Consider the following 11,297-nt stretch of genomic DNA (forward strand, 5'->3'; position numbering starts at 1 on the left):
TGGCCACCTTAAACCTGTTGCCTTAAAGAAACGGGTTCTAAAACCTTTTACTTCCCAAAAGTAAAAGGACCCTGGTCACCCTCCTTGCATAAGGGAGCATGAGAGGTAAGCTAGTAATGTAACGTTTTCGAGACTTCTGGAGCACCGTGAGCCGGAACTAGGGCACAGTGTTGTCAGATGCTCTTCCTTAGGGCTGCAGGATTGTCTCTGTAAAACCAACCACCTCGTGATGAAACTCGAGGATGCTCAGGTAATTTCGGTTGCATCCGCCGCTCTGGAACTTGGAGAAGCGTGTGGCATCTTAGGATAAAAAGATAGGTTAGAGACTGTAATCTTTGCTTCTTATCTAAAAAGTCTTTTTAATATTTTTCTTAAAAACCTGACATCATCATACTTGCATACAGTGCACTGTGGTCACATTCACCTCCTCGCTACCCTTATCCAATCACATGCTGCTTCGGTTGATCTTCGGTTGACCAAAGTGTAGAGTCCCTGCTCTACACTTTGCCATCCCTCCCCTTTTCTTTTCCTTCAGGAGGCAAATCTTTTGTTTCCTGTGATGAAGACTGTCCTGAACCAAATGTTGGAGAGGCCCCTGGAGGCCACTTTTTGATGTGGCTCAAAAAACCTGCTAAGTCTCTCAGCCTCTACATGTGAGTGAATTTCTTAAACCCCACCCCTTAAGTCTGTGACATGCTTTTAGCAGAATGCTCCTCCTTGATGCCCACCATGCTCTCTGCTTGTTGACTATACATCTCTAGCTGGCTTTTCTGTATTCAGAGCTGAGCTCTTGTTTAATGCAAGTGGCCGCCCCTATTGCCAACATACTGAATAAAAATCTCTGTATTACCATCAATAGTAGTGTCTGGCTCATTTTCCATAGTTTGGACTATTTAAACATGGGAAAATGAAAAAAATCACAACTGAGGGCTTGTGAGACGGCCCGGTAGTTAAGAGCCTTTACCGCTCTTGCAGAGGACCCGAGTTCTGTCCTTGGCACCCACATCAGGCTGTTCTAATCAGCTGTAACTCCATCTCCAGGGTATCTAATACTTCTGGCCTCTATGTACACCTGCATTCATATGCACATACGAAACATTGTGGGATATTCCTGTACGCTGTGTAAATTATGCTGTGATCGGTTTAATAAAGAAGCTGACTGGCCAATAGCTGGACAGGGTAAGGTTAGGCAGGAAATCCAGACTAAGGACACTGGGAAGAAGGGCAGAATCAGAGGAGCTGGGTAAGACACAGAAAGGAAACAGGAGGTGCAAGATGAAAGAGAGGTAATGCCACGTGGCAGAATGTAGATTACTATAAATGGGTTACTTTAAGTTGTGAGAGTTAGCTAGTAACAAGCCTGAGCTATTGACCAAACACTATATTTAATATTAAGTTTCCATTAAGTTCGCTGTTTGGGAACTGGTGGGTGGGAAAGAAAGATCTACCTACAATACTGATATACATAAACACATTTTTTAAAAAGTGACAGTTTACATTAAATGTTACAGTAACCCAGCAAAAAGCAATTGCAGGTAAAAATCTGTAACTAAGTCAGGCATATTGGTAAGCACCTGTAATTCCAGCACTGGGGAGGCAGAGGCAGGGGGACTGATAAAAGTTCAAGGTCTTCTGAGTGCTGGAATCACAGGCCTGCACTGCCAGGACTGTTGTACCACACTTGCTTTTAGGCTCTCCTCTCAGCAAGTGATAGGAAAACTGACTATAAAACATCACTACAAATGTAGAATCTTTGAAGAACAACTTTAACAAATTTGATAGATACATATAAAGAGGTCTACCCCCAAACTGGGGGGAAACAGTTTATAGATAGGATCTTTTGCTGGTTTCAAAGTAGCTACACATTTACCAGGATTGGTCTATAGATCATATTCTTTGATGAGGTAAATTAGACACTGGTGCAGCCATATCTGATGGGAACTCTGAAAGGCATAAAGCCAGCTCAGCTGCTTGACCAAGATCCAGCAAAGCTGAGTGGCATGATGGATGCTGGTCCACTTTTGTTTTTGTTTTTGTTTTTTAATCTCCATGTGTTGCACACTTGGGGTACTTTTAATATTTGTACAATTTAGGGATATGGATTTATGGAAAATTTCTTAGCTCATACAGAGCCACTATGCTATCATATGACCAAAATCAAAAGAATGCCGAGATTAGACATACAAATTTCATAAGGATATAAAATATAAACATTGCATTATGCCGAAAATTAAATCATAGCTGTAGCAGCTTTGGCCTGAGGACTTTCTTGGGCACTCTGACCATTAAGAGTTAATAATATACTGCTCAGGACATGGCAAACTGCCCAGGCTGGCATGGATATTTTCAGTCTAGCATCCTTGAAGCCATAGAACTACCAGTCTGAAAACAGGCTGTTATATGCCTCTAGATTCTTAAAAATTGAGCTATGGAGTTGGTACGAATAAGAATGATTATAAAAGATAGCTCTGTTTATCAATGATGACTGAATTTGAGGAAAAATTATTGTAAGAGAGAGCTCCGTTTGGTCATGATTTATCAATAATGACTAATCTTATGACTCCCCCCCCCCAGATGTGCAAAAGAAAAAGTTAAACATATATCCATCTGGAAACAAAAATGATACGATCTATTTTTGGAACAAGATGAATCTACCCTTGCTTACTGACTTCTGTATAAATAAAGAAGCACTCTGACTGCTAGTTAGTTAGGCTGCAAGATTCTTTCTACCACCATGGCCTGGCTCACTTCTTCCTTCACTGACTCCTTACCTCCTCTCTAGAACCTGTCAACTGCCAGGGCATGCCCATGGAAATGGAAAGGCACTTTTTTTTTTTTTTTTTTAAGACTAGAAAGTTTTTTAAGGGACTGTTTAGAGGAACATTTGGAACTAAAAGAGAACTATAGTAAAGACAGCAGACCCAGTAGAATGTAAATGTAACCCTAATAGTTATTGGTAGAGTCAAAGATACACTACAGATTGTATAATATAGTGCCTTGACATCTGAGAATACAGAAGCAGAAAGCTCATCCTGCTCTCTTCTCTGAGCATAGCATGAGATTCCATGTAAGAGGGGAATCCACCATACCCAGGAAAAGGAACACCTTTATCTCTGAAGACATAGGGTCAGAGAGAAGAGCTTCAATAAACAGATCTTGCTACATCTCCACACTCAGTGTATTACCATTAGATCATGCACTCTTTGTTCAGCTACATTTCTCCAGGAGGTAGAAAAAGAGAAATATGGAGGTCCCACAAGGTAATTCAAGAACACAATCTAAATGACCTAAGTACCTACCATAAGGCTTCACCTCTTAAAGATGCATAGCCCCTTCCAGCAATTTGGTGCTGGAAACTAAGCAATTAATAGCTCTGCCACTAACTTGTTGATACCTACTTCTTATCTCTACCCACTCATTCATAAAATTTTGCTGAACCTCATGAATGTTTTTTCTAAAACAACTATTTTAGTATTGTTTTTATACATCTATGAATCTTATTTGCTTTTTTTTTTTTTTTTTTTACTTTATCTGGCTTGCTTTGATACTGTTCAGTCACAGCCAGATGGACACCCCCCCATTATAGCCAACAGTATTTTATCCAACAATATACTAACATTGTTACTAACAATAAAAGGGAAATAGTATTACTTTATAGTTTTGTCCTAGTCTCAACCATATTGTTTCTAAATAACAATGCATGATAGATGTTTAAATTTTTGAGCTGATGCAACCTAAGAATGCTACAGCAAGTTCAGTTCAATAGTCCTTGTCTGTGATCCCAGCACTTAATAGACTGATACAGGAAGATTGTGCAGTGGAATTAGCCTATACAAAAAGTAGAATATTAATGACATTAGTCAATCTCTGGTATTGAAAAGGCCAAAGACAATGCAGCTTAGAACAGTATAGGGGCTAGAAAGACAAATTTTCCTTGACTCTTTATTCAGAACAATCATGGAAAGTTATATTTCAAAATCAAAACGATTTTTTTTTTTTTGCCAGAGCTGAGGACCAAACCCAGGGCCTTGTACTTGCTAGGCAAGCGCTCTACCACTGAGCTAAATCCCCAACCCCACAATTTTTTATTTTTATGGGAAATGATATTACTGAAATAATTTTATAGCCTAAGGAAGACTTATTATCCTAAGTTAAATCTTACAACTTAATTTTGAAAAGTATGTTACCTTTAGTAAGACTTTTACTATTGGTAATAGTTGGCAAAATGTTGTGGAATATTCCTTTTCACTGTATAAAGATATGTCACTGTGCTTGGTTTATTAAAAAGCTAAATGGCCAATAGCTAGGAAGGAGGTATAGCAAGGACTTCTGGACAGAGAGAGCTCTGGGAAGAATGCAGAGTTCCAGCCAGACAAAGAGGAACCAGCATGGGGAGTACAGAGTAAAGGTAACCAAGCCATATAAAAGAACACAGATGAGAAGATATGGGCTAATTTATGTTGCAAGAGCTAGTTAGTAACAAGCCTAAGCTATTGACCAAGATTTTATAATAATAAGTCTCCATGTTATTTTTTGGGAGCCAACAAAATGGTACAATATGGCACCCAACATGGGGCCACATATATCAATGAAACACCTGAAAAAGCTATAAAAATGTTGTAAACATACAAAAACAGAGCCAAATACAGATTCCTAGTCTCATGCTGGCTGTGGTACAGAGATACTTCTCCTGGAAGCTGCCTGCATGTTTGAACCACCAGTGTGCCATGAGCTAAGCCACATGGTGGTTTTATGTTTTGTTCATGCAGCCAGGCAGTGGTGGTGCATGTCTCTAATCTGAGCACTTGGGAGGTAGAGGCAAGTGGATCTCTGTGAGTTCAAGGCCATCCTCGTTTATAAAGAGAGTTCCAGGACAGCCAGAGCTGTTACACAGAGAAACCTTGTCTCAAAAAACAAAAACAAACAAACAAACAAATTTGCTCATGCAGAGAGAAAAGGTTACAGATATGCAGTAAAGCAAGTTCATATGGGGAAAAAAAAAAAAACCTCTAGACAGGTTACAGTATGTTAACAATGTGCATAGGCTTAAGAAAAAAAGAATGTAAATAGTCAGAAAATAGTTTAAAAATAATTAAGTCTTTGAAGAGAGAGTAAAGTAATAAAAAAAATAAGCCACCTAAGGATGGAAAATACACGGAGAGTCTGGATCCTATATGGTGTCTTGTTAGCTTTAAATTTTTTAATCCTAATGAGTAAAAAAACAATAGCTGCTGAGAGACAGTGGATTGTGGAAACTGCTAAATTAAACCAACCTATATATTTTACAAATATCTTAACTTCAAAATGGAATTCAGACAATGTGTTGTGTTGGAGGAGAGGTTATGTTTCCATAGGAAACAAAAGGCTGTGGATTCCTTCCAGATTAATAGAGACCATATTTGACTGGGGGAGATCTCCTGAGTATCTTGGCTACAGACATGAGGGAGGAAGCCAAAAAGGACTATAGGACAGGTGACATATAAGCTGATCCGTTGACATGGGAACAGCTCTGAGATGAGATGAGACATGATAAATCTCACTGGCTACAGAGTCCTCATGACTTATGATTACATGCCATTCTTTCATATGGCATGGATAGAGATTTTTATTAGTTTGATTAAACAGTTCAAATGGACTTATAAGGTTGACAAATGCCTTTTATCTGCTCAACCATAAAACAAAAAACTCTCTTTAACTGACTTGTGTTAATATAGATATGTATGTAATCTTTGAAAGCTTTTGAGTTTTTAGAACAAGGCAACCAAACATCAATGAAAAAGTGTGGTCCAGGTGATCCAACATCTCAGAGTGCCTCTGTTGCAGTCTTCTCAATGATCTGCATCCAGAACAGCTTCAAGCCTCACAGACTACTCCAGCTAGGATTTCAGATAAGCCTTGGACTTTATCATTACACAGACACTGGACAACAAATAATACTGCTAACTGTCCCAGAACTTGGCCATTATCCCAGTTTTCTCAGGGTCCCCTAGAGATGCTGTTGCCCTCAGACCAAGAAGAAATCTAGAGAATATGACACTCACATTTCTTTTTTTTTTAATATTTATTTATTATGTATACAGAGGAGGGTGCCAGATCTCACTACAGATGGTTGTGAGCCACCATGTGGTTGCTGGGAACTGAACTCAGGACCTCTGGAAGAGCAGTCGGTGCTCCCAACCTCTAAGCCATCTCTCCAGCCCGACACTCACATTTCTAAGAGGGGGGGTGGTTTTTGGTCATTCAATGGGTTATGGATATTTGATATCATTTAGGGTGGTTGGTTACAAGTTGTTACTGGTAATGGTCAGGAAAAAGCTAAACAAAAATTATATTTAGGGATCTTGTTATGAAAAGAAAAAGGGAAGATATAGAAGTGATAGGCTAAAAGCATAGATTATTGAATCTACTTTTAAGCTAAAAAAAGCAACTACTAGTCTTAAATATCTTACATTGGTATGAATTTTTTATATTGATACAAATTTAAGGTTATTTTGTTAGAACATACTGTACATATGTCTCTTCTCTTTAAGATATTATTACTATGCATCTCATTTAACAATGTAATGTAAATTTCTAGTCCTTGAAAGTTATTACAAACTATTTAGGAAAATAAAGAAATGCAGGTTACTAGTTAGTTACCTATAACAATCAAACTGTTGTCATGTTAGATATGTTTTCAAGGTCAAAATAGAGATATATTTTAGATAGACAGGTGGTCTTTAAACACTTCAGAGATCTACAGAATATGGCATTTAAGATGTTTTAATAAACGTAAGTCTTTTCATGACATGCTCCTGGCAGCACCAATCTACTTCAGATAAGATGGTGGGCCTTGAAGAATCTCCATGTGGAGTTTACTTTCTTTGTGGAAAAAGCTAGCCATTTGGATAAGAAACACCCCTTGCCTCAACTGCTGACAGTTTGCTGTCCAAACTGGATAAGCAGGACACAAAAGAAAGTGACTGCCAAACTTTGCCAAGATGGGGTAGGACAGTACTTCAAAAGTCCTGCTTCACAAAAAAATCTGTCAGATATTCTAGGCCTGTAGGCCAAAGATGGATGCTCCAACATTATAGAGGAACCTTGGGGTGACTGTCCAGGCAGCCAGATGTCTTTGCTGTTTCTTAGTTTTAGAAGTTGCTTGCTCTGCACTTCCTGTTTACTCAGGTAATATAATATCCTTCTTGGGTCTCTGATGGGGATTGAAGACTGGATAGTTATAGTTTTACAGTTTACCTTGTTACCAAATTCAGGAAAAAAATTCACAAAAATGTTTAAGTTTGAGAGACATGAAAAGTTAACTTGTGGGCTGGAGAGATGGCTCAGAGGTTAAGAGCACTGGCTGCTCTTCCAGAGGTCCTGAGTTCAATTCCCAGCAACCACATGATGGCTCACAACCATCTGTAATGAGATCTGGCACCCTCTTCTGTATACATAATAAATAAATAAATCTTAAAAAATATTAAAAATAAAATAAAATAAAAATAACTTAAATTGTTTATTTTAAAATGTTTTGAGATCTAAAAAAGAGTTTTGGGTTGGTAATACAAATTAGGATAAAATGTAAATTAAGTCAAAACTTTGGACTCACCAAGATAGGATAGACAATAGAGTATGTTCTCTGAATTTGCCAAGTGCAAATCACTGGACATTATAAATGTAATTTTACCTGATAATTGTTCTTATTTTTTATAGTTTTACTGTGTTAGAGTTTCTTTTTTATTTAGACAAAAGGGGGAAATATTGTGGAATATTCCTTTACACTGTGTAAAGATATGTCACTGTGAGTGGTTTATTAAAAAGCTAAAAGGCCAGGAGCAAGGCAGGAGATATATCAGGGCCTTCTGGACAGAGAGAGCAGGGGAAAGAAGAAAGCAGAGTTCCAGCCAGACAGAGAAGAACCAGCATGGGAAGTACAGAGTAAAGGTAACCAAGCCACATAAAAGAACATAGATTAAAAGATATGGGCTAATTTATGTTATAAGAACTAATTAGTAACAAGCCTAAGCTATTTGCCCAAGCATTTATAATTAATAGTAAGTCTCCACATCATTATTGGGGAGCTTGCAGTCCTGACAAAAAGATCTGACTACAGGAAAATATCTGGACAATTGTCTAGCTCTAATAGAACTAGTATTTTTATTGCTCATTAAGAACTTTTATTTCTAGACTCCCAAACTTCTACCTGTAAGAGGCAATTTTTCAAGCCAGAAATAAATCATCTTTGATCCATTTGCTTTCAGATGTGTGGGGGCCCACAGAGGTTTCCTAGTAAGGCCTTACTCAAGGTCAGAAAGTCTGAGCTTGCTTTGCCCAGCAGGGCTTCATAATGGGATGATTTGGCCAATGGTGTGGTTACCAGGTGTTTGGAAGGGTCTACATTTGGTTGTATGTTGTGCTTTGATCTTGAAAGGTAGAGATCTTTTGCCTCTCCCCACTGTAGTATGTAAAAAGTCCACTAGAATAAAACTTGAGGTAATTGAGTATTGACCCAGGATCTTCAGGAAGCTATCCTGTGTCTCTATCTTTCTTGTTATCTCTGTCTATATTTCTATCTAATACATCCTCATTCCTCTCTCCTCCCTGCCAAGAACCCTTGGACAGGTCTGAGCTGGAATCTAACACAGATATTCTTCCTAAAAGTCTTCAAATCAGCCATTTTATCTTTTATGACCATGTCTACATTCTTATAGCCTTAAACTATAGATACCGCTCAAGATCTCCAATGGCCTAACTTTCATCTTTGATTTCAAGCACTAATGTGGTGATATTTTGTGTACCCCAATAATATTTATCTGAAGATCAGAGAGCAGAACAAGGCACTAGATTAAACATAGAAGCCAGACAGTGGTGGCACACACCTATAATCCTAGTACTTGGGAGGCAGAGCTCTATCTAGATCTGAATTCAAAGCCACTCTGGACTACATAAGATTGACTCAGCCTAGGAGAGAAAAATAGAATCAGGCAGTGATGGTACACACCTTTAATACCAGTACTGGGAATCACACACATCTTTAATTCCAGGAAGTGATGGCTGGGCAGAGAAAGGTATATAAGGCGTGAGGAGACAGGAACTAAAGGCTTTTTCAGCAGAAGCATCCCTTTCAGCTAGAGGCTTTTTCAGCTGGATCCTTTTAGGTGAGGACTCAGAGGATTTGTGAAATTGGCAAGGAGAGATGTGGCAGTGGCTTTTTTCTTTGTCTCTCTGATCTTTCAGCATTTACCCCAACATCTGGTAATGGGTTTTTTATTATAAGACCATTTAGGAATTCATGTTACACACTAATTTCCTTGAGCAGGAGCCCTCTACACTAGGAAGGCTGTCTTCCACTGTTCCTATGGCTGCTAGATCCACACTTCCTTTGGTTTTGTTTTGTTTTGTTTTGTTTTGTTTTCTGGTAGTACTCTTTACTTTTACGTGTATGGGTATTTTGCCTACATGTGTGTATGTGTACCATGTGCATGCCTGATGCAGACCTGCAGAAGCCATGAAAGGGAGTCAGATCAGATGCCCTGGAACTGGAGTTACAGTTCTCCTTTCCTGTCCAGGTGTTGTTACTGTCCCATCTATTAAGCAGATACAGATGTTAAACATTTCTTGGGCTGGAGAAATGGCTCAGCAATTAAGAGCACTGGCTGCTTTTGCAGAAGACCTGGATTTGGTTCCCTGTAGTTGGACTTACTCTGGACCACCAGTTCCCAAATAATGACCCGGAGACTTCTTAATTATGAAAGCTTGGCCTTAGCTTAGGCTTATTCCCAGCTAGTTCTTACAACTTAACCTGTTCATATTAATCTATGTTCGCCATGTTACTCATTACCTCTCCTCCATACTGTATGTCTGACTCTCCCCACCCTCACCCCCAGTGTCTTGCTAGTGAATTTTACGCACCTCAGATTCCACCCAGAATTTGTTTCTCTCTGGAAGTCCCGCCTATCCTCTCTCACCTAGCTATTGGCTATTCAGCTCTTTATTAAACCAATCAGAAGGTGCTTTGTCAGAGACACATCTTCACAGTGTACAAAAAGATTATCCCACAACAGTTTCCAGCACCCAGATGGCAGCTCACAATTGTAACTCTAGTTCTAGGTTTTCAGATGTCCTCTTTTGATCACCTTGGAAACTGCACACATGGTACACTTACATATATTCGGGCAAAATACTCATATACATAAAATAAAAATAAGTATACTTTCTTTCTGCTCTAAGTTCTTAGAAGATAATCCTGGTTACTTCAGTTAGGCTTCTACTTACTAAGGAAGAAATCTGACTTACACACAAACACACAGTTATGATACAGCATGGCCAATAAGGATTTATTTCATACACCATCAAAATTAGGACAATTGCTGGGTGCAATTGTGCATGCCTGTAATCTAACATTTAGGAGGCTAAAACATGAAGATAGCTGCATAATTGATGTGTAGGCCAACCTGGGCTGTTATACCAAGACCCTGGTAGTGGTGGGAATCAGAAACAGTGTTATTCTTAAAACAATGAAGACAAAAACTACCATGTTTAGCCAATGCAGAAAGTGGACATAACAAAATGCTATTTCTTTTTTTAATGTTAAAACTCACAGCAATAGAGCTGTTCAGTCATTTTCAGAACAAGCATCCACAAACTGAAGCTAGTATATTAAATTGGAAAGTATTATTAATTATGTTCACTGTATGGTGCCATGTTGTACTATAAATAAGAAAAGTAAATAAAAGACACTGTGATGAGATGAGAAAAACTAAAATAATATATAGGTAGTGCCACACTGTAAGAAAAATAAGACAGTGGTTAGAAGAGAAAAAAATGGTATTTGTAGATAACATGATTGTGAATGCAAAGAATCTACAAATACACTATTAGAAATTCATATGCACACATAAATTAACTAGGTTACTTATATAAGACAAATATATAAAAATCAATTATGTCTATATATTAACACTAGAAAATATAATTTTGTCCTATGTATGTGTGTGGTGGGTATGTTGGGGGTTCATGTGTATGGTGTGCTGCTGTGGGATGTCTTTCTGTATACACTGTGAATGTTTTATTACCATTGGTTTATAAAGCTGCTTTGGACTATAGCAAGGCAGGATAGAGCCAGGTGGGAAATCCAAGCAGAGATACAGGGAGAAGAGGGTGGAGTTGAGAGGAAAGGCCAGCTAGCCATTGGAGGAGCAAGATGTAGTAGAACACTGGTAAAGCCACAAGACACGTGGCAAAACACAGATCAATAGAAATTGGTTCATTTAAGTTGTAAGAGCTAGTTAGTAATAAGCCTGAGCAATTGGACA

Source organism: Onychomys torridus, chromosome 8 (genome assembly GCF_903995425.1).
Source record: "Onychomys torridus chromosome 8, mOncTor1.1, whole genome shotgun sequence".
Classification (NCBI taxonomy): Eukaryota; Metazoa; Chordata; class Mammalia; order Rodentia; family Cricetidae; genus Onychomys; species Onychomys torridus.